Source organism: Acomys minous (assembly GCF_964271855.1).
Source record: "Acomys minous genome assembly, chromosome: 4".
In the NCBI taxonomy this organism is placed as follows: domain Eukaryota; kingdom Metazoa; phylum Chordata; class Mammalia; order Rodentia; family Muridae; genus Acomys; species Acomys minous.
In genome coordinates this window covers 27,682,674-27,708,106 of record NC_140486.1, presented here as the reverse complement: position 1 = coordinate 27,708,106, position 25,433 = coordinate 27,682,674, and positions in this window count along the sequence as shown.

Genomic DNA, 25,433 nt, shown 5'->3' with positions numbered 1-25,433 from the left:
TATTTCATCTCAATGGAAGTGACACATCGGCAAACAATCACGCAATTGCTGGCTTTTAAACACCAAAGGAAAAAATCAACATGAAATGTTGCAGAAACTCAGAAATTACTTCACAGAATTGTGCTGAGTCTTAGCATCTTGTCGTGTCTGTAAACTGAGGACTATCGCTGACTTCTGTGTCACAGATGTCAGCCCGTCAGATTTGATTTGTCTCTGCGGTTCGGTTATTTGTATCTTCATCCCTGCCGGTCTAGTATACGCCACAGCCAAATGATAAACTTGCTAACTGTATTGAAGACAGTGCGAGACAGAAAACAATCCGAATGAAACCACACTTCACAGTGTCAACAGGTAGGGGTGAAATACACCCTGGGAGAAGCGTGCTGTGGGGATTGCCCATAGCAGCTGCTCTATAAATGTGTGAGGTTGAGTGATAGCTACTGAGCTTCTCAACGAAATCAGTGAACTTTGCTCAGTCTTCACCAGGATTAATTTCAAAGCTGGAGTAATCCAGACTGGATTTCCATTTCTAGGACCAAAGCTCACTCTTTATGTTGTTATCAAACTGTAGGGAAGGAAAAGAAGCCTATTCTCTGTGACAGGATAGATAATTGTCCCCAAATAGTCCCAAGTCCTAGGCACCCAAAGTCATGAATATGTTATCGTACACGGTAAAAAGAACTTTGCACACCTGTTGTTGGCGATCTCACAATGGGAGCTATGCAAAAGGGAAGCAGGTGTCACGTGACAAAGAGGAGCTGCCACAAGAAGGGAAGTGGAACGAGTTATTCTGAGACAGTCAATTCATGTAGTCATTAAAGCAAAAGAAATGATTATCTCCTAAATATTTTAGTAAGCAAGGCAGTTTTTCTGACACCCTCGTTTCAGCCAGTGAAATCAACATAAACTCCCAACATTCACAACTATAATATGTGATTTTATGAATAAGAAGAGTGTGTGGTTGTTCGTTATAGCAGCAATAGGAAGCTTACATCCTCTTTCACCTTGTCTAGCTATTGTTAAACCCTAAGGACAAGAGCCTCTGCCCCCAACCCCAAATATTGGACTTGGAGAAAGCCGAGCCCAAAAATACTCAATGTAAAGTGAGGGGAAAGGCTATGACTTCAAATTCCTTGAATTTTCTATGAAACATCAGAAGTTAATATGGCAAGAACATACTGAGCAAAGGGCAGAGAGTCTAAGAAGGAGGCAGAGGGGTGGGAATAAAAGTGCATGTGACATCTTGCAGACAATGAAAAGTAGCTTTAATACAGTTCAGTGACACAGCCTATGAAAATTGACTTTCAGCACTGAGTAACATGCATGGCCAATATTTTTAAAAATATATCCTTCTGGTGGCCCCTATTTGACCACTTCCCCTTGGTGAGGAGACCTGGTGATACTCGGAGCAAGAGTAAGCAGGCTACCATGAAGAGAACTGACAGGCTGTGATCTTACAGTGGTGGACAAGGTCCCCTTCTGTCACAGACCTAGGGGAGGGGAATGGGATGAAAGAGGGAGGGAGGGGGAGTGGAAAGATACAAATGAGGGGATAACAAATAAGATGTAATCTGAATAAATTACTTAAATAAAAAATATATATCCTTGACTATGAAGTGAAGAATAAATAAGAAAAGGAGCCACATTAAATAAATAAATGAATAAATAAATAAATAAATAAATAAATATTTTTTTCAAGGAACCACATGGAAGCTCAATATCAGCTAAAGCAAGAGAGAGTGGTGGCTTGGATGGAGAGCGGGAGGTAAGAGTAGATTCTGGAGATGAAACCTAAAGAGACTAGAGATGGGCATACATTTGTTTGGTTGGTTGGTTTTTTAAGTGACAAAATTCCCTATATGTTTAGTATGAGCAGTGGAGAGATCAGTGACAACACTCAAACTGGAAAGACCTGGAGAGGACAGCTGGGATATGGGATAAATATTGTGGTTGTGTTTAAAATTAAGAAGCTCCTGGGCAATGTGAAGTACACAACTAAGCATGTGCACATGGGTGTGCAAACTCACAATCCAGAGAAGCAGAACACCTTCTGTTCCTAGTGGTTTGGAGACAGCCATTTCAATAAAGCAAAGACTTGTGATGTTTAAAAACTGTATCCGTTCCTACTGTGAACACCTTTTATCTGTCTATATAAATTTCTACTAAAGCTTAAACATTGGGCCTGAAAAAAGATTGCATACACCACTGGAATTTTTTTTAAGAATACCCTGTTTGAATTCACATAAATAAAAATTATACTTCATTTTAGAAGGAATAGAGAAAAACAATCTAAGACCTAAATGTTTTAAAAATAGTCACAGATGGCTATTTTTACCTCAATATCTTCCCTCATTTTAGTAGACTTTTCAGAAAAAAAAAAAAGATTTAAAGCTGTGTAGTCTTATGACTAAAGAAAGATAAATTAATATGAAATTTATTCATCAGAAGAATTCTTTATTTTTCTTTCTTTCCACGAGCAAACCTTGATGTACTACATTAGGTAATTGTGTATACAATTCTGGACTCTCCTTCTAAACGGCTCTATAGCCCAACAAGCAAATTGATTTGTCTGTGCCCCGAGTCTGCTGATTTTGCAGTGTTAGTGGAGGTGGGGGATTATCAGCTAGCTTTTCTTTTAGAAACAGCAGAAGTCAGCAGTTTCTCAGTTCTGAAGTCTGTCAGCCAAGACCTTACTCGTCCTTCCAGATACAAGAAGTCGAGAAAGCACAGTGGATCCTCTCTTTCAGATAGATTGTCACTGCTTGAATGTGGGACAGTGGGGAAAACACAGTGGATCCTCTCTTTCAGATAGATTGTCACTGCTTGAATGTGGGACAGTGGGGAAAGCACAGTGAATCCTCTCTTTCAGATTGTCACTGCTTGAATGTGGGACAGTGGGGAAACACAGAGAGCCCTCAAAAGTGATTTTTTTTTCACTCGGGATAAAATTTTAAAGGAGAAAGCACTCACTCTGTCTGGTTTTCCAGGTAGGTTTCAATCTAATTCTTGTTGTTGTTATTGCTGTTTCCAGACAGGGTTTCTCTGTGTAGCCTTGGCTGTCCTTGGCTCTCTTTGTAGACCAGGCTGGCCTCAAACTGATAGAGACCTGCCTGCCTCTGCCTCCCTGAGTCCTGGGCACCAGAGGGCCCAACTCAGCCTTTTTTTTTTTTTAATTGAGACAGGGTCTCACTCTGTAGCCTTTGCTGGTCTAGAATTCACTATGTAGCCTAAGCTAGCCTCAGACTCATAGAGATCTTCTGGCCCTATCCTCTGAGTACTGGGATTAAAAACATGCATCACTACGCCTGGCTTGAATTTTTTTTTATTATGTGAAATTTAAGAAATTCACAAAATACTTAGACTAATGGAATGTACCCTCTTTTACCTATTATCCCCCTCAGCATTACCAACCCACACTAGATAAATTACAAAAAAAACCACAAATAAAATATTTTCTAAGTGACTGTATTACTCACTTTCTTCCCACAATGTGGTTTTACCTGAAACAGGTGGGATGATTCCTGCCCACACAACTGAATTATCCATTGTTGTTTTCATAGAAAAGAATCTCTCTCTTGTGCAATTGAAAGCCTAAACACAGAGAAAAGTGTTTTAATCATATTAGCAGATGTTAAAACACTGTACACCATTGGTAGGTACATTAAAAAGCTGAGTTTCAACACATATGTACATAAATGACAGCAAGACTTTAATGACACACTCACATTGCATATTTTGTGAGGGACATTAAATTGACACTTCAGGGAGCATCCCAGCTTATAAATCCAGATGAGTGAAAGATAATGAAAAAGTGCTGAGATAATTATGTTATCCACATTGTCATAATTCCATAATGGTAATAGCAGGATGCCAGCAAAGATGCAATAGGGGAGCTAGTCTAGTATATGAGTTACAAACAATACTCTGTAAAATTAATAGCTAGCCAGTCGTTCTCAAACCGTGACCAGAATCTGAAGGATCTATCTTGGCACATAAGAAGCATATATGGACATTGGATAGAAGGTTACTCGGTTACCCTCCAGAATTATTGATCGAATAGGCTTGAGCTTTGTCCATGAGTCCCCACATGATACCAAGACTACTCGCTCAGCAGCTGTACACTGGAAACACCATCTGAACATGTCTCTTCAAACTTTGGCTATGTACAATCATGCAATCAATAGCATAGTCTAGTCTAAAATGCACCAGAAACTGATTGGCCTGGTGAAAGCCCAAAGTCTGCATTTTAATTAATAACTACAGTGGTCTTTTGGATAATGTAAGACTAGCTGTAACAGAGTTTAAGGGTGCTCCCAGGTCAAGCCCCAATACATGTCCTTCTCTCTGAGCCTAAGTTACAAAGCAGGGGTTCATTTCTCCGTGAGACTCTGTGGTCTTTGTGTTCACCATTTTGGTGAGGCCATTTTGGTTCATAGTTTTATTTGTTATAATCATTTTTATTTGTGATAGTTTTATTATTTTTCACACTTGCTGGATCACAACCCCTAAGTGAGGAGACTGTTGTTAATATTTTTATATTTATTACGCATGCTAACCTTATGTTTAATTTACAATAATTAGTTTTCAGGTTCTAATTCTGAAGTTGGCCCTTTATAGCTCTCTCCTTAATTGCTTATTCTTCCAGGTGGTTAGAGGTGTGTATGTGTGTGTGTGTGTGTGTGTGTGTGTGTGTGTGTGTGTTGTGTTGTGGTGTGTGTGTGTGGTGTGTGGTGTGTGTGTGTGTGTGTGTGTGTGTGTGTGAGAGAGAGAGAGAGAGAGAGAGAGAGAGAGAGAGAGAGAGAGAGAGAGAGGGAGGGAGGGAGAAGATGACACGAACAGACAGATGCGAGTTTTTTACAAGCAGGCTATATAAAATGGAGTCTTGCAGATACTCCATTCCACATCAACAGAGTGAATTCTAGATCTCAAGCATTTGAATCAGTTTACAGTTAAAAAGCCAATGACTCCCATTCCCACCTTCCCCTCTGCTAGTCCTCTTACAGGGAGGGCCCTCTTCTCCTACCATCTGACCACAGCCTATCAGGTCTCATCAAGATAGCCTGCATCTCCTTCCTCTGTTTGCCTGCAAGGCTGCCCCACCAAAGGAAAGTGATCAAATCACAGGCACCAGAGCTCATGTCAGAGGCAGTCCCTGCCCCACCCCCTCCACATGGAGGGTACAAGCGAGGGGTTACAATTGGGATGTAATGTGAATCAATTATTAAAAATTTTTCTGAATGTATTCAGTAGTGTTCTCTCAGGCTTTGCATGCCTGCTGGGTTAATTTTTAAGCTTCTCTATTCTCAATAAAAGTGCTGACTTGAAATGAAGAACAAAATTGGTTGCATAAAGGCAATTCTACCATAATAAGAATGATAAAGTAGATTACATAACAATACTCCTGACAAATGTTTTAATTTTCTACGTAAATAAATATAACTGTACTGACATATACATAGTTTAATAAAGTTATCAATAAATATTTATTTAGCTTATATTACATAAGTTTCATTGTTTTTGCTTGTAGGTGGATGTAATGACTAAAGTCATATATATATATATATATATATATATCAATGCTAAGACTAGCAAGATGCTCATCTATCTCTTTTTGTGGAAACTTTCTGGCCCTCCCTTTGGTAAAAGGATCCTGATTCTCCTACAAACCTACTGAAGGAACTCTCTGCACGCCAGTGCAGTGACTCTGGGCCACCAAGAGCCTGTGGTTTGCCCTTGCCACTGTTGGCTTCAGTGCTGGCTAATGGTGGTAATGGCAGCCCTTTCTAATGAACTCTCCACATCTTTATCCACCCATGTAAGTAGGGGTGGGGTGCAAAGGTTTTCAGTGCTTGCCAACTGCTAGAAATGGAAGTTCTCCTCGCCAGCTTTTATCTTGAAGCCTAAGACACACGTTTTAGATCTCTAGCTCAAGTGGTGCATTTCTCCTCTTCCCCTGGCCATATTGTAATCAGCACCTTGAAGGAAAGGTCTAGGCATTCATTCTGGGCATGTTTGTGCTTCACCTTTGCTCCTGGCAGCTTTCTCTCACGCTCCTCTCTCCTGGTTAGTCCTTCTAGAAACAGTCAAGTTCCTGTGTTTCAATGCCCCTCCTCCACTAGCACCGCCCGAGTTCCAGGACAGTCGCCACTTCCTGCTCTCCCACCAGGGACCTGCCTTTCTTAAAGCATTCTCTCCAGACTTTAAGTTTTGGCTCAGTTTGGTGACTCATCAAGGTTATAACCATCCCAACATGGAGGTAAGGGAGAGTCAACCAAAACTAAAGAAAAAGAAGATGAAAACAAGCCCAAAAGTATTTTAGTGCACATATATCTGAATCTTCAGTTGAAATTTTCCAGGAATATTTTAAATGTCTTGGTTATCCCACGAATAAATGAGTTTTAGTGTCATGTTTTATGCATATTAATCATTATATTTTGTTCTATTTCACCCCTACTGGCATCACCCTTCTCCTCTTTCTCCCTTTTGCTTGTATTCCTCCATCACCTACCATGGATTCTGCATATTAGCAAAAACATTCCATCTGTGTCTGGGTTATATTTGTTTACTGTAATAATCTCCAATTCAATCCATTTTCCTGAAAAATGTCATGATCTTCTTCTTTACAAAATAAAGTTTTGTTGTGTGTACATACTATACTTCCTTCATCCATTAATCTGTAGATGGACAACTAGGCTTGTATAGCAAAGCTACTCTGACTAGTACAGAAATAAGTGTGAACATATAAGATTCTCTGTAGTGTACTGACTTAGAATCTTCAGCTATAAATATAGGTGTGGTATAGCTAGATCCTACAACAGTGTGGTTTTAGTTTTTTGAGGAAATTCCGTCCTTCTTTCCATAGTGACTATATGCATTTATATAGCCATCAGTATATGTGTGTGTATCTACACACACACACGCACACATACACACACACACTGAGTGCTTAAGGGTTCCCCCTTCCTCCAAGTCCCCACCAGCTTTGGTCATCACTTGTTCTCTTGATGATAGCCACTTTGACTGGGACAAAGTGGAATCTAAATGCAGTTTTTAATTTGTATTTTCTTAATGGCTAAAGATTTTTAAAATACTTTGAAACATTGATTGACTATGTTGCTTCTTTGATAAAAATGTATTCAGGTCATTAGTTCGTTTATTGTTAGAGTGATTTGGTTTTAGATGTTTGAACTTGGAGGTTTATGATAGATCCTAGACGCCACATCCCTATTGAATGTATAGTTGGCAACGATTCTCTCTTAATCTGAGTGCTATCTCTTCACTTTTATGATCTTTTCCTTGTAGCACAGAAGCTTTTAAATTCTGTGTGACACTATTTGTATATCCTTTAGATTATTTCCTGTGCTATTGATATCCAACTCAGAAAGCTGTAACCCACACCTCTATATTCAAAGGATTTTCCTGTTTTCTGCTATCAGTTCTGAGTTCTCCGCTAACGTCTTAAATCCATCTTCAGTTTCTTTTTGTGTAGAATAAGAAGCACATGTATACTTCCCTTCTTCTGCATCTACTATCCCCCGAGTCATTTATTAAAGTTTCCAATGTGTGGGGTTTTTTTTTTAACAATTCTCAAAGACTAGAAGGCTGTACCTGTGAGAGTTTGCTCCAGGGTCTCTCCTCAATCCCACTTCTCTCTATGTGCCTGGTTTTATGCCAGCACCACACTGTGCGTGTTATTATGGTTCTGTGGTATAGTTTCAGATCAGGTATGCAGGATGATAGCTCCAATGCTGCTTTTTCTTCTACAGATAGCTATTTGATGTCTTCTGTACATCCACATGAATTTTATCGGTATGTTACTCTAGCTCTATGAAGAACGTCATTGTCATTTTGGTGCAAATTGTGTTAAATCGTAAACTTGGGTTTGATAGCATGCTCATTTTAACAATATTAATTCTGCCAATCCATCAGCATTGAAGATCTTTCTATCTTTTATGTTTTTTAAATGTCTTCTTCCAATGTTTTAAAGTAATAATTGTGGGTGGGTTTTGGTTTAGTTTTGTTTTGTTTTAAGCTGGTATGAAAGTTTTTTTCTGGTTTCTTTCTAAATAAATTATTGGTATATAGAAAAATTACTGGTATTTGTATTGATTTTATATCTTCCTACTTTGCTGAAAGTGATTATCAAATCCAAGACTTTTCTAGTTGAATCTGTAAGGTCTTTTAAAAATAAATAAGTCACCGGGTGGTGGTGGCACATACCTTTAATCCCAGCACTCGGGAGGCAGAGGCAGGCAGATCACAGTGAGTTTGAGGCCAGCCTGGTCTACAACAGGAGTCCAGGACAGCTAAGGCTACACAGTGAAACCTTGTCTCAAAAAACCAAAAATATATGAATAAAAGAATAAATAAGTCATTAGGAAATAAGGACAATTTGAATCCCTTCTTTTTTATATGTAACATTTTGTTTCTTTCTCTCACCTTAATACAGGTAAGATGTTACCCACTCTATTGAAAACAAAAGCAGATGAGTTAGCATCCTCATCTCGTTCCAGATTTTAGTGACTATGCTCTAACTTGCCTCCTTTCTATATAATGTTAGCTATAGATTTGTTATAAATATTCTTAGTTTTGTTAAGGCATCCTCCTTCGTCTGTATTCTTAATTTCTTCAGGGGTTTATCATAAAAGGATAGTGATCTTGTCAGTCGCCTTCTTTGACTTACTTGAGCAGATAGTGTGTTCTTCGTCCCAGTGTTTTATAATTACATTCATTGATTTATGTGTATAATGGCTTGGTCATGATGTATGACTTTTCTTAACTGTTGAGAAATTTGGTTTATAAGACCTTAAAAATATTCCATTGTGGAAAAAAAAAGAAAACATTTACAATTTTTTTCAGTGGGGGAAACTAATTATCAGTTTTCTTTCTGTTGTGTCCTGTTTGTGTGCTGACTTCAAAGAATGAGTTTGATGCAATTCTTCCTTTTTCTAGATTGTGGAAGATTTCTGGGAGCTCTGGTATTAGCTCTCTGTTAAAAGTCTGGTAGAACATGACATTGAATCTTTCTGGTCCTAGCCTTTTCTTCGTTCAAGTACTATTATGCTTCAATTTCATTGTTTGTTATGAATCTGTTTGTGTTGTTATAGCATCTCATTTTAACCTTGATAGACCACATGTGTCTGGAAATCAATTGATTTCCTTCTAACTTGCCCATGCTTTTGAAATATAAGCTATAAAAGTATTATCTAACAATCCTTTGGGTTTCATTGTATCTGCTGTATTTGCCCCAATTTTAAATCTACTTTTACTCATTTGGGTCTTCCCTACATTTTACTAGTGTAGCTAAAGGAATGATGGACTTACTGCGTTTTACAATCCAGCTCTTCATTTCAATGAGTCTTTGATTTCATTGATTTTTTTAAAATTCTCCACTCCATTCTTTTCTGTTCTGATTTATTTCACCTCTTCCCATCTACTGCTTTAGGATTTAGGTTCTTCTTGATTTTTTTAAGGCTTTGTAACGTATTGTTAGATTATTTACTTGAGAGCACTATGTGTTTTTAACATAAGCAACCAAGACTATAAACTTTCTTCATAAAACCCCTTTTGATGTAGCCCAAACATTACCAGAAGTAGTGTGTTTTCACTTTTATTTGACTCCAGGGTTTTAATTTTTCTCTGATTTCTTTGACAATGCCCTGATCATTTGAGAGAGTTGTCTTGGGTTGTTCTCTGTCACTGTGATGAAGCACCATGGCTAAAAGCAACTTGGGAAAAAAGAATTTGTTTCTGCTTAAAACTGTAGTCCATCACGAAAGGAAATCAGGACAGGAACTCAAGGCAGGAACCTGGATGCAGAAACTAAAACAGACACCATGGCTAATTACCAGAATGATGTCCCTAGCTTGCTCAGTCTGCTGCCTTATACAACCCAAGACACGCCCAGAGGTGCCACAGTGGTCTAGGCCCTCCCATACCAATTTTTAATCATGTATATACACAGATAAATGTGTGTATGTATGTGTGTGTGTATGCTCATATGTAACAAAACAATCAAAGAAAGTAAGGCTATCAACTTGGGAATAAAAGCAAAATCAGAGAGGTTTAATACAGGGTAACTGAGAGGGGCTAAAGGGAGAAGATGAGGGAAGTTGGTATAAATCTGTTTCAATAAAATCATAAAATAGATAATTAGATAGGTAGATGATAGATAGATAGATAGATAGATAGATAGATAGATAGATAGATAGGAAAATGTTTCACAAAGTTGCCTATGCTCCAATTGATTTTTCGATTGAAGTTCCATTTTTCCAGATGACTCTGGCTTGTGTTGAGTTGATAAAAACAAAAACAAATACCTAATCAGTACAGTTGTACTACTGAGTCTTTATATTTGTATGTTTTCTCTCTTCCCATTGATTTCTAGTTTTACTCTACCATGTTCTGATTAAATATAAGAATTTATATTGATACAGTTGTATTTGTTACAATTTTCTTTATCATCTATAATATAATCTATTTTTAGAGAAAATTGCACAATAGTGTTTAATTCTGAAATTTATTTACTGACCTTTAGTTATGAATTGTTTATTTATGAGTATTGAAGTCCTTCACTATAACTGTAGCAGCCCCTATTATTTCATTTTATATCCTCAAGTATTTGTTTTAAGAAACTGGATACCAGCTCCAATATTCAGTGCATTTATATTTGAAACTGCTATTACTTCTTGGTATATTGTTTCTTTTAATAATATACAGTAACCTTCATATCTTCAAGCTGACTTTGATTTGAAGTCTACTTCATATCACAATAATTACAGTGGATTATATTTAGCTTTTGTTTGCTTAGTTAATTGACGTTCGTATTTCAGCTTCCAAAACATCATTGTCTTTGTTATGGATTTGTATTTCCTGGAGACAATTAACAGTTGGATCTTGTTGATTTTGTTTGTCTTTTAATCCAATCACTTAGTTTCCATCTTTTAGAGAATTAAAACAATTTATACTTATGACTATTGTTGGGAAAAGCTTGACGATTCCTCTAACTTTGTTGGTTGTCATTCTGGTTGTTCAGATAATTGTCTGTCCTTTTGTTCCTCCCTACTTGTGTTAGCAATTTGCTAGTTCAGTGTTGAACATGATGGGCCTTCCTCCTAGATCTTCTTTTGTTATTTACTCCTTTCATAAAATCTTTTCCTTTGCTTCCATAATTAAGATGGGATTCATTCTTCTGTGTTTAGGGAAAGACAGTAGCTACGAATTGTTTTAATTAGTACTTACTTTGAAATATCTATCAATTTGAAGTATCTGTCAATTTGAAAGACAGCTTTGCTGAATGTAGAATTCACAGTTAGCAATTACTTACTTCCTGAGCATAAAAAGGATTTTTTTCATTATTCCCTGGCATTTGGGGTTTCTGATGAAAGGATTGATATTATTTAAATATCTTTGCCTTCATCATTGAATTGGCATCTGTGTTAGTTACCTTGTTGCTTCTGTGACACCTTGGCCAAGGCAACTAATAGATGACAGTGTAATAATATTTGGCTCACAGGTATAGAGGGTAGAGTTCACGACAGTGGGGACAGCATAACAACAGGCAGCAAGCATGAAGGAAATACCAGGAAGCTGAAAGCCTACCTCTTGAGCGACAAGCATGAAGCAAAGAGAAGTCAAAATGGAAGTAGTCGAGGCTTTTTAAAATCTCAAATCCTGGTGCCCTGGCAGCTCCACCATGATGGATGTTCCCTGAACTAGGAGCAAAAATGAAGCCTTTCTTGCTTAGGTCCCTTTTGTGAGAGTGTCTCATACAGCAAGAGAGAAGGGAGGCGCTAGCTGCCCATCTGTGTTGATGACTTTCTTCTCCAAGTTCTGAATTTACTGCCTTCCTCCACTTACCATCACTGCAGTAAACACTTGCATTCTTCATTTGTCATGTTGCCCATCTCTGTGCCTTTGCATCTGGTAAATGAAGACTTAAGCCCTGACGGAGCTGTGTTCCCTTGATGTTCCATAGTCCTTGTATTGCTGTGTTGGGACTTAACACATCCATGGGTTTGGATAACTGCTCTCATTTTATTTGAGGATCTTCTCAGTGAGCAATGTACTCTTGGAAGCTCAAGCCTTGGAATCACACAGGGAATGAAGTTGAGCTTCCACAATAACATAAATAACCGTAAATCAAACATTATGGAGGAACGCGCTAGAATTTTAGTAAATGACTTCCAGTGGCTATTGAATAGTAAAACAGTAAACTACTGCAACATGTGCTCTGAAGTTCAAAATTATTTAGAGCAAATACAGAAAAAAATTAAATAAATGAAGGTGGGTGCTGAGTAAAGGGGTCTGTATACAAGAAGCAGGGATAAATAAAAGAAAGGTAGGACAGCAAGATGGCTCAGTGGGTAAGGATACTTTCCACCAACCCTATAACTGAGTTTGAGCCTCAGAATCCACATGGTAGAAGAGAACTGACTCCCACAACTTATCCTCTGGCATCTACACACACACACACACACACACACACACACACACACACACACAAACACTCACACACACAAACACACACACAAACACACACACACACACACACATACATACAAAATTCATTAATACATATTTAAAAGGCTAAAATAGAAAGGACAAAAAGAGTGGAGAAGGAGCTTATAAAGCAGGAGAGTAAAGAGCCAATTTTTAAGTAAAAAGATTATCCAAAGAATCAAAAATGTGTAAAGAAAATCAAATAAAGGGAATAAGAGGCAACACAGATGCTCTTTGTAAATATAAAATGAAGTTGAAGTAACACTAAAAAGAATAGTAAAAGGAAAAAAGTGAAACTATAATAAGGAAAAACCAGCAAACTCATCAAAGAGGGAGTGTTGGCGCAGCTTCTCCATGCACCCTTGGAAACTGGGAGCTCCCAGGGTGACCTGAGGAAGGGGTGTCACTGAGCTTACAAACTCCTAAGGATGGGGAGGTGCAGATCCTGGACCAGATAGGTGTCTTCTCCTCCATAGCTTACTTCCTCTGAATGCCTCAACCTCTGCTGTTCGCATTCAGCTTTTCCATCTGTGAGCCAGGCAGGTTCTCCCATGCGCTCAGTACCATCAGTCTGTATATCCCACAGTGACCAACATCTATCCTTGGTTGTCTCCCAAGTGAATGGGGAGTGCGGATGGAAAACGTAGTTGTAAGAACTGTCCAGGTAGACTTGACTCCAAACTTTCCAAACCTACTAAGCAAGCGTTGTACATCCTGCTGAGGTGCTGAGGCTACAGATGTCACACGGGCCACTGAATATTTGGTATTAGGAACCAATGATAGTGAACTTTGTAGTACTGTTGGCTCCAGAGGTTAATCCACCAGTGACCACTGGGTTCAAGGCTGTTGGAATCTCCACTTATTCTCTGGTGATGTCAACTCTCAGCCCCAAGAGCAGAGCTCTTCCCCACTGTACAGTTCAACGTCTGCATAAAGGCTACTTCAGTCAGAACTTACTGACTTGTTAACATCTGGCCCTCACAACCACTTCCTAAGACTTTCTCCTACATAAATGCTGGAAAAGCTTTATCTCAAATTTTTCAAATGTCAGACATGAGATAGTTCCTTAATATCAGATCCCTGAGGCATCTCCATTTAAACAGTAGATTCTTTCTCAAGATGGCACCCAGCCACTTCCCTCTGTGCCACGGGAAGTGACAAAACCTGCTACCCTGCCCTGTCATGCTGGAAGAGATACTGTCTCCCTGGAACAGCAGTAGGCTTTGCAACTTGCAAAAACAGCAGGCTGGCTGCCTCTTTCTACGGAGCCTCCTGCTTGCTTGCATTTTGTCTAAGGTCTCTGCTTCCCGGCTGCAGCTCGGAAGCTGTTCCTGGAGCCCCGTACATTGGCTTCCTTTGGCTGCGTCACCCTTCTGATCCTATGCACTTTCGGCTGTTCTGGATCCCAACGTGATTTTCTCTGCTCTTCTTCTTTACTCTCTTTGGAGCAGCCTGCCCGTTCTTCCCTTCTCATTCTGACTCTTCTCATCGACCATTTCACGTGGAAGCAGATTGTAATCCGCCATCAGGATAACTCCTGGAAGGACCTGGGTTTTTTGAGATGGCTGTCGCCATGCAAGCTAGGCTGGCCTCAAAATGGCAATCATTCTGTTTCAACCTCCTTAACGGGATCACAGGGGTGTGCCACCATGCCTTTTTTTTTTTTTTTTTATGTGATTCTGGATATCGCTTGTAAATGTACTAGTTTTGTTGTCTCATCTAGAAAAGCAATATTGAATAAAAGATGAACCAGTCTGCCATACAGACAGAAACGGTGTTGCGCAATACAATAAATGCATCTTCTAGTCCTCTTAGAGAAACAAGACATTACCACCTGAAAGAGAGACAACAGTGCAAAAACAACCCCTGATAAGTGCCTGTGATAAACGATGTAGGCAGCACATACTGTTATTCCAAGTACAATTATCGACCAGGGAAGTGAGTCCTGTTGCTGATAAGAATGCAGTGATAAATGGTACACTTGGCTGCAACGTTTCAGAGAAAGAAACAGGACCAGAAAGTAGGTGTAGGGAAACCATTGGAGTTCGAAGCATGGGCGTTCGTTGTTTTACTCCTGACTTTGTTTGATTTTTTTTTTAATAACATGAGATGAAAGTAAGATTTTTTTGATATCTAAATGTAACTATTTCAACTTGGATGGAGATGTGAAATAATAGCCACCTCTACAATCAGGATGCTAGATAGTTTTATTGCTTGAAAACACCCACTCGTGCTATGCCTTAGCAGCCCCCACGCTCTCTCGATCCCTAACCTCTCACTCTCTGTCACTACCATCTGCCCCTCCATGTCTAGCATATAAAGGGAATCACACAGTGTGGTCAGTCTCTGAGACTGGTCTTTTTCTCTCTGCACAATTCCCTTGATCGCTCTGTGTTATCTCAGCTACCATGGCATTGGTCCTTCGTGCTGTTGAGAAGAATCTCACTGCAAATATGCCATGATTTATCTGTCCACCCATTGTGGTCCTTGGGAGTAACACTCAGGTGTGGACATTTTGAATACAGTCACTATGTACCTCTGTGTCCATGTTTAGAGTAAATATCTAGAAGTGGGAATATTAGGTCTTAGAGTGAATTTGCCCCCGAGCCTTATTGTTTTTAAAAACTTGACAGCTTTCTCAAGCAGCTACACCATTTTCTATTCCAAAGAACAATGTGTGGGAACTCCATTTCTTCAGCAAATTTGATACTCAATATTGTCAATCTTTTGTTTTAGACATTTTAACAGTTTTACAGCAACGTAATTTCATGGTTTTTATTTGCATTTCCTTAATGTCTAATGAATTTAAATACTTTGCATGTGTTTTCTTCCCAATTGCACATCCTCTTTAGGGAACAATTTATCTTTTAAATTTTTTCTTGTGATATTTGTCATTTATTTTCTGATTATAATACTAATGTATTAAATGGAACTATTTAAATATTGTAATAAAAAGAAATACTTTACAAACTCTATTATTCTTCATTGAGGTAATAAAATCATAATGAATAATTTGCTGTGTTTTTCCAACTTTTAAAATGTATATTTGCATAAGTATATAATGTTTTTTAGAAGCGAAATTGGATTCATATTGGAAAATATGGTTTTAATGAGTTAGAGTTTTGTACCCATCACCTTATTTATTTCCTTGAAACGTGGTACCAGGAGTAAATTTTCAAGATCAATGAAGAATAAGAATGTTAAAAATAAAATAAGTCAAGTGTCAAAAGAGAGCTTACTTCCCAAACAGAAAATTTTCTCTCCCCTGGCAATGTAATAGTGCTCCTGCATATTAATCAAGTGACAGCAGATCATGCTAGAGTAATAAATAAATCCTGACATCTCAGCAATTCATATCACAGACCCCAACAGGTGTGATGACTTCCTTTTTTTGACTCAAGCTTGCTATCTTGTCTTGGTTCTTCCAGATGCCAGATGGAAGGTCGTATAATATCCGTAACTGCTTTTGTCATATGTTACAGATCACTTCTTCCCTTTTCCTTTGGAAAAAATAAACCGCTGGCTTTCACAGTGATGTAGAGGAGCAGAGATCTGGGGACCCTCACTTGTTCCCACCTGACAGGTGACAAGAGGAAGAATCTGACCAGCCCTCATGAATACAGAGAGACTTCAACCTGGCAAAGAACTGTGCATCTGACTTTATTAAGCAGTAGTTTTGTGGCTACCTTAAAAATCATAAATGAAAAAATGTGTTACCAAGAAGAGACTTGATACCCTATGAGCATATACAGGGGGAGGTAATCCCCCTCAGGAACAGTCATAGGGGAGGAGAATAAGGGGAAAATAGGAGGGAGGGAAGAATGGGAGGACACAAGGGATGGGCTAACCATTGAGATGTAACAAGAATAAATTAATAAAAAAAAAAAAAGAAAACATAAAGAAAAATGTGCAAATTATAAAAAATTCTAATTATAGTAATTGAGAGCCAGAGGCTGGCAGATCTCAGTGAGTTAGAGACTAGCCTGGTCTACATAGTGAGTCCCAGGCCAGCCAGAGCCACATAGTGAAAAATGCTGTCTCCAAAAACTATATCCAATTAAATAATTATAGTTGAAAGTCTACTTTTATTGGGAGAGAAGAATCACCAAATCTGTTTTGGCATTATTGGTCTTTGCAAATTCTTTTATTTTATTGACAGCTTCATTAAACATAATAGATTTCCTTGTCCACATAGCATTTAAAGCCAGAGGCCTCCCTTTCTCATTGCACAGGTGCATGTAACCACATCACCTAGCCTAGCCCACATGAGGAATGTGACACTCTTCTGATGTCCCATTTCCTTCAGCCATAATCGTGATAGTGAATCATCTTGTCATTATTAATGCTTTGGTTATAAAATTAATCTCATTGAAATGAGTTAAACAGTTATAACAGGCTTTTCTGACACTGAGGACAGCCAACAGGATCTGCCTGGTTATCAGTCTAAGCAATTGCTTTGAACAGTCAACTCATTTATTAAGCCCTGCTTGTAGTAATCTCCAAGTCCCACACCTTCTAAATTATTATTCAACTAACCTACCCCTTATTTATTCCTTGTAGCAATTAAAATAAAGCCGATACCATTATTTCTCCAACAGTAAATAGTCGCAATTCACAATTCACAGCTTAGCTGGAGGGAAACACACTGTGAGCTCTTGGCATCTTGAGGCTGTTAATGGACGATACTAACCTTGACCCTCAAAATAAGGATCACTCCCTAAAAGAAGATAGTAGCTTCAATGGCAAATAACACTGTACAAAGTCTAAAATCAGTTTGAAATGTTTGTAGAGAAAACTTTAAAGAAGAAAAGAAGTAAACAAACATCTCACAATACCTGAGATGGGCAGCCTGTGCTCTGGGTCTGTAGGCTTAGTGTCTATAGACAGAAGTGGTAGTTTTAAGAACAGAGGCCAATGCCCAGTGGTGAACTGTTGCCCTCTACACCATGTAGAGAGCATATGTCCTACCCAGGAGTACACCGACATGTTTAAACTGTAAAGTGACGTGATTAAGGAAAAAAGCAGAGCAGACACAGCCAGGGAGGGAGCAGCTTAAGGAGGCGCCAGCACAACTGAGGCATGAGAATGTAAACAATAGCTAACATCTGATGTGCATTGAACCACTTGCCGGGGACTGATCCATCACTTATCATGAACTGACTGTCTTAATTAGTGTATCTTTGCTGTGAAGAGACACCATGACCACAGCAACTCTTATAAAGGAAAACATGTCATTGGGGGCTAGGGAAGGAGCTGAGAGCTCTATATCTTGATCCACAGGTAGCAGATGGAGAATATGTGGCATACAGTGGAGGATGTGTGACACACAGGGTGGAGCATGACTATCGGGAGACCTCACACAAGGCCACGCCTCCTAATAGTGCCGCTCCCTATGGGCCAAACATTCAAACACACGAGTTTACGGGGGCCATTCTTACTCAAGCTACCACACTGACTCTGTTCCTCAAGACAATACTGAAAACCAGAATATTATCAGCCATTTTACCCACCTGAGGAAACTGATGCAAAGAAAAACCATTTTAAGAATTAGCAGAGCTACTGGTTTCAAGAGCCTGTGTCTGAGCCCAGCCTGCCACGGCACACTGAGCAGCACACTTACTACTCAGTGTTTAGCTCCAAAGCCAAGGTTGGCACTATTCCATACATAAAGGACTGTGAAAACGTTTTATTCACTCAATTTCATACATTTTTTATGTCCATTCTGAATTATAAAAGAAGTATTTTTGGAACAGGATCTTTATAGTAATCACATTAGATTTATTTTAATAAATAAATATGTAGAACATTTAGATGCAGGAAATATTAAAAGTATAAAATAAAGGGACCGGCATTCTGTAGGATGCGCCCTTCTGGACCATGGAGTAGATACAGACCACTCCCAAACACCAATTTCTAAACACAAATGAGATTCTTTATTAAACAAGGCAAAAAGACAAGGCTGACTCTGAATCAGGCAGAAACCGCAGCAAACAGTTTGCAAGTGTTAATTTTAAGAGGGAAAAAGGGGAGGTCTGTGTTAGAATGAGCTCGGATGGGCTCTAATTGGGTATTTTAAGTAGTTTAGTCAAAATAATGAGATTTGATTGCTGGACCTTGAAGTTTAGATAATTGGACCTTAGTGATCAGTCTCAGGGATGAGCCAGGTATAAGAAAGTGCCCCCCGCAAAAGGGAATAGATCTTGGTGGCCAGCTTTAGAAATATAATCTAAAGGTTTAGCAAAAGAGGCGGGGGTGGGGAAAGGGCAAAACTTGTGGGCACCATGTTTGCCATTCTCAGGCCTGCCTGCTAGAGCTCTTCATAAAATAATGAGGAGATCACTTTAAAATACCTAATATGACTGTTGCAGTCTAGACGAATGCTGTGATTGTTCAGATTTCAGACTGGTTCTTTGTTGGGACAAAGACACACCTTCTAAGCATTCATGTAGCTTCTTTAAAAGTCTTACAGAAAATTCAATCTTGTTCAAAGATGCTCCAGCCGCTGACATGGAGAGAGATCTCTGCACAATACTGACCTGACCTCCTGATTGTATGAGTTTTAGATCCACTATTGCAATGTACTACAAAGTGTGTCTCATTTTACCATTCAAGAAGCACCATATATTACAGATTTTAATCCAAAATCACAAGTACAGTAATACCATCAAGTTATAGGCTGCAATCACATTTGGAAATAAATGCTTTTGATAGAAATTTTTCTTGTGGAAAAAAATACATATGTAACAAAAGTTGTCATTTAAACCATTCTCAGTGAACCATTCGGTAGTATTGCATGTATCCATGCTGTCATGAAAGCAGCATGACCATGTGGCTACAGAACGCTTTCATTACCACAGGTGGAAACTCTCTGTACCATAGAATTGTAACTCGTAATTCTTCACTCTCTAGTTTTTAGTTACCACTCTCTTTCCCGGGAATGTAAATTTGGCTTTCTTCTATAAGAGGGATCGTAGGATATTTAATCCTTTATGACTGGTGTTTTACTTACTGTAAGTCCTCAGGTCTCACCCACATAGGAACAGTTATCAGAATACCATTCCTTTCCGAGACTGAATCTGATTCCATTATACATACCACACTGTACTCATCAGCTCTTCAGTTCACAGGAGCTTTGGTTGTTCCTACATTTCAGCTATCCTGAGGAAGGCGGCTTTGAATTTTGACATGAAATAGCCACCACAGTCTGTCTTTCAGACCTTTGGATATATAATAAAACGAGACCTGTTGGGTCTTACGGTCGTGCTATTAGCCTCTCGATGGCTCCCCCTACATTTTTACACCATGGCTGCTCGTTTCTATTGCAACCAATTCCTGATTTCTCTACATCTAGGATAAACTTGTCATCTTGGTTTTCAGTTATTGCTGGTTTTCCTTTGAGGTCTTTGTTGTTATTTTTATTTTTTATGGTGAAGATCTGTTAGCTTGGAGGGTATTCCTACAATAGCTATCCCAGTGCGTTTTTATCAAGCGTCTGGTTTTAAGAGATTCTTTTAAATTATTTTCAGACATTTATAGTGATTGCTAAAACCCAAGGAACAGATAGTTTAAATGCAATGAGACTAAGAACTAATCTAAACGGAAACTCAACGTACCATGTTTTTTACCTGTCACCACATGCAGATACCATAGGTGCATTAGGTCAGTCTCCAGCATCACCATGTCTTCCTTTCTGTAGCAGAAGCTTCTGGAAACTCTGAGAATGTTGGAATTACTGTTCCGTATCCATCCCCCAACTGTTGCCAACTGATCTATCCTGACTTAAGCCCTTCATTGCCCACCTCCTAGAGTATATCCAAGTGCACTAAAGGGTTAATCATTTGATAATCTAATTCTTAAAAAGGGTGGGCTGTCACAGCGCAAAAGTCTGCTTGAAAAAAAATTCAGCATTTCCAAGAGTGGCCCTCTCCTCCTCTCTGGAGCCCTCCACTTTAGCCAGTCTAGCTGTGGTCCACATGCTACAATGGAGTTCTCACAGATAACTGAAATGAGCGGGTCTTTATGCGACTGCACACAACTGCTATGAAGTGTTGATGTCCTGAGTCCCAACATAGGCATGTGGCAAATCACATAAGCCAAGCAGGTTCATTATACCTCATGCAACATATCTTAGGATGTTTATAGCTTCTTTGAATAATCATTGATATACCTAGTGTTTTAATCTTGTGTATCACGGTCTTTATGTTTGTAATTTAAAATAAGTGGTTGTTTATTTTGTGTGAGAGGGCAGGTTTGTGCATGTATCTAGAATGCTTGTGGAGATCAGGGGACAATGCCCAGGACTCAATTATCACCTTCCATCTTGTTAGGGCAGAACCTGCCTTCATTTTTCTGCCACTAGACACAATACTCCAGCCCAGCAGGCTCCTGGCTTCTGGCTGATTCTCCTCCCCCCACTACCCACCTCCCTGATGGAGTCTTAGAACTACAGATACGTGCATGACAGTAAATCCAACTTTTAATCTGGGCTCCAAGCATTGAGCTCACTTCATCAGACCTTCACTGAAAGCACCTTTACCCACTAAGCTACCCCTACAACACCTCCTCGTTTTTTCATGCAGTCTTATTTTCTCTCTCACATCCAACGTGCTAATCTGCCACCTACTACGTACAGTGCTTGCCAGGGTTTTCACATTCAGTGGTGATTTGCATATTTATTTGTGTCCTTAAACTATAATTTTGCTCTGTGATTACATTTTAGTTCTGATTTTGTTTTTCTTTTAAATTTATGTGCATGAGTATTTCCCCTGGGTACATGTCTGTGCAACATAGTCAAGTCTGGTGCCAACAGAGGTCAGCTGAGAGATTCGGATACCCTGGAACTGAAGTTATGAAGGATTTTAAGCCGTCATGTGGGTTCTGGGATTTGAACCTGGGTTCTCTGAAAGAAAAACAAGTGCTCTTAACCACTGAGGCATCTCTCATTCTCTGTGATTAGATTTTAAGGCCAAATTTGTTGAATTTCTTTTAACTCATTCTTTTTGTTTTCAGATTGTAATTAGCCCAATTTTTTAAAAAACTGTCCATTCAGCTATGAGCTCATGAATGATTAGTAAGGTTAAAACCCATGTGACCTAATGTTTTTGTCAAAACCCATGAGCTGACAACTAGTCTTTTACCACCTAGCCCTTCAGGGAGCATTTTTAGATTCAAAACATAGCAGTTCTTTAAGTATTATTTTTGTCACAGAGCACTAGGTACATGACTGCACCAACTCTGTCTTCTATGGCACCGTATTATCACCTTGCAACCAACCATGGTGAGAATATTTATACCATGGAGCCTGACATATACAACAGATCAAATATCCACTTAAAGCTTTATTGACCATCTCTATCAGGTGTCAGCTAACTTCAGTGTGCATAGTTTACAAAATAAAATCTTACCTAGTAATATAATATTTTCCATATCTACTTTCCATATCCTAATTGCAGAATTAAAGACTCACAACAGAGCCCAAACAGCCTTAAAATATATATTATTTGGCACATTGTAGGAAACGGTGGCTAAGTGGTGGTTTAAGATTTTTTTTAAGAATAAGTGAGAAAATGCTAACAAGACAGATTAAATGTGCAAGTACATGTAAAGCTGTAATGTTGTGAATGGCCCCCCAAAATTGAGAAAATAATTTTTCTACACTTCGAAACTATTATCTATTTCAACACAGAATTCACTCATGTCATTGATGAACAAGCAACGTTCTAAGATATGTCTTCATTGTTTCACTTCTGTCTTGTTAACATAAATTAAAATGTCAGCCAACACTCGTACCAACACTATGCTTGTTGTTGAAAATATAAGCTGGCTTCACACCTGAGTTTAGAGCATTCTGAGAGATAATGGGCTAAATTTGTACTCATGGTAAAGTGCATTTTGTATTCAATCAGTAAATACACAATTGTGCATTAAATCAGCAAAAGCATCTTATGGTAAATTTTCAAATAAACATATTACGAAATAGAATTTCAATTATCTTTAACTGTCAAGTGGACATAGCATAGAGTCATCTTAGAAATGAGTTTGAATTGAGGGATTTCTCAGACTAGCTTGATGAAGGGAGGAGAGCCCCAGAGCAGTGTGGTTGACACCATTCCCTGGGCAGCCAAGGGCTGCATAAGGAAGTTCACACGAGCATGTAAGCTAGCAGATAGCATTTCTCCATGGTTTCTGTTTCAAATCACATGCTTAGCTCGAGCCCCAACTTCCTCCAAGGACAGACTATAATCTGCAAGCCAAAGCAAAGCCTTTCCTTCCCTGAGTTGTTTTGGTCATGGTGCTTGTCACATTGAAAGAACGGAAACTAAAAGAGCTAATAATACAGTTTGGGTTTTGTTTGTTTTGTTTTTGTAGTACTGTGTATTGAATCTAAAGCTTCATTCGCGCTAGGCAAGCATTGTACCATGGAGCTATACCATCAGCTTTAGCTTTTAATACTGCTAGTACTCTAATATACACACAGAGTTTTCAAAGTGGTTTTTATACGTTTCCCAGTGTACCACTTCCTTCCCACCAGCCATCCCAAGAGAGCTAGAACAACACCAGCTGTGGGAAGTGAGCTTTGGCCGAGTTGACTTCCTCTTTCCTTCCTAGCTCCTAGCTCCTATTCATGTAAAAATCTAGGTGGAGAAGGAGGGAGCGGGTGTGGGGGTTTGGGGTGGGGGGGGGTGTTCTTCAGAGTACTGGTGTAGGAATTTGGGTACAGGAAAGAGTCATATAGGACAAAGTTAAAGTTTTCATGAGGCATAAATTGGCATGTATGGGTTTTTTCCCAAACACTGAAAGTAATTAGAACACTGTGAATCTGCCTAAGATATTATCACACACACACACACAGAGAGAGAGAGAGAGAGAGAGAGAGAGAGAGAGAGAGAGAGAGAGAGAGAGAGGAGGGAGGGAGGGAGGGAGAAACCCAGAAACACAAACACAAAATAACCTAGACCGAGTAAAAATCAAAACAAAATTAAAGAAAGAACAAAAATAAATAAAAGTTTTCTTGCTCCACACACACCCAATTCAGACCACTCAATTAAACTAGCTGAATAAGTCCAGGAAGAAATAACCATTTATTCAAGAAATGAGAACACTGGCATTATCACTGCATGATTCCCCATGTAGGACAATTCTTTTCAGCATTTGTCCTGCGGGCAGAAAGCTTGCAATAGGATGGAATAAATGGAGAAATAAACAGCCTGGACCTACCCTATCATTATCCCCAGCTTTACACTTTAGAAGTCACAATGACCTGTCACTCTGCAGCCACTGCATTCCAACCCAAGTTCTAATCCTGGCCTCCCAAACATTGTCCTGAGACCTCCCCTCCCCCCCCCCGCATTCATCTTCAGGTACCCCACTTGACTTGTATCTTCAGGAGTAAAGGAATCTGAACCCCTCAACCTCAAGCTGGTTTGTTCTCCCAGTAGGTAGCAACTTCCCCTTTGAATTTTTGCCTCCGCCTCCATAGTGAGACTCCTTGTCCTTCAAATTGACCCAGTTACATAAGGTTTTCTGAAATGTTTCTTCAAGTGGAAACAGTTCCGCTGCTCGTTTTATCTCCTTGAAGTATGATGCAGCCGGGCACACCACAAAAGCACAGAGGACTATGATACAGCCGGGCACCCTGCAATAGCACAAAAACATGGAGCAATGCTGGTGCCCTGCTAATCTGAACTTTTCATAAATGTATGAAGCAAAGTTTCCATAAATACTTGCCTAAGAAGATAATTTTTTAATCTGCTCGTGACCAGGCCTCTTGCTAGGGTGTGTGTAAGCATCAGAGAGAAGCCAGTGAACGGCACCAAGGAAAAAGAGAGCACCAAGCAAGGCACAAGCATGCGCCAGGGAGTCACCTTGGAGTCAGCACACACTCTGCAGCCAGAATGCCAGGCAGCCACAAATTCACAAGGCAGAAATCTGAGAGAGGAACATTTCCACTTTCTTTCAAAGGGTTTCCAGTTATGACAACAATTTCCCAAGCAAAACTACATTGTGTGCCTCTGTTAATATTCTGAATTCTCTACCACCATCCTGGCCATTGAGAGAAAAGTGGAGGGGAAGATGAAAAGCCTGAGCTCTGCGACTATTAAGTCTGTGCAGCACAGAAACCGCAAGCCTTGTCTTTCTAATGATTCAAAACTCCATTCGGATGATGAGCATTTATGAAGGACAGCAAGGTTAAAACAATTGGCTGGTTTAGAGTCCCAAAGATGTGGTTTCAACATCTGCCTCCTCCTCATCTTAAATAGGCAACACTCGTTAATTTTCAAAGACTATACTGATATGCCTTTGGCAGCATTATAGTGCATACTAAATGAAACGCTGGCTACAAGCCACTGATGGGCCATGCCTCACACTCAACAGGGGAAATATCCAAACTAGACATCTTGAGCTTCCATCACTGTACCTAAGTTTTGCATATTAATATTCAAATAGCTACATTGGCACTGATAATAATATACCCAGGCAATATGCTGATGAGTAGAGAGGGGCTGAGAAAATGCATTTTCTTTCCCCCCAATAAAGCACTTTTTCAAAAATGTCATTTCCATTAGGTGTTGTGTGACTTAAGTAGAGAAACTAGAGCTGAAGACAGACCAAAAATCATCCAGTAGACAGCTCCTCTAATAGCACAGGTCAGTGGAGGGAAATGACACCAAAATTGCCAATGTCTGACCCTTAGCTGGTGTACTAATTGGAGTTCTCTAGAAGAACAGACTTGATAAAAAATGAATTGATATATATTAATATATTCAAATATATGTGTATATATGTATATATGCTGGACTAATAGGTCCAGATAATTCAACAGTGGCTGTCTACCAACGGGAGGTCTAAGAATCTAGTGGTCATTTAGCCCAGGAGGCTGGATGTCTCGGCTGATCTTCAGTAAATGCCAGAATCCCCAAGAAGTAGGCTTT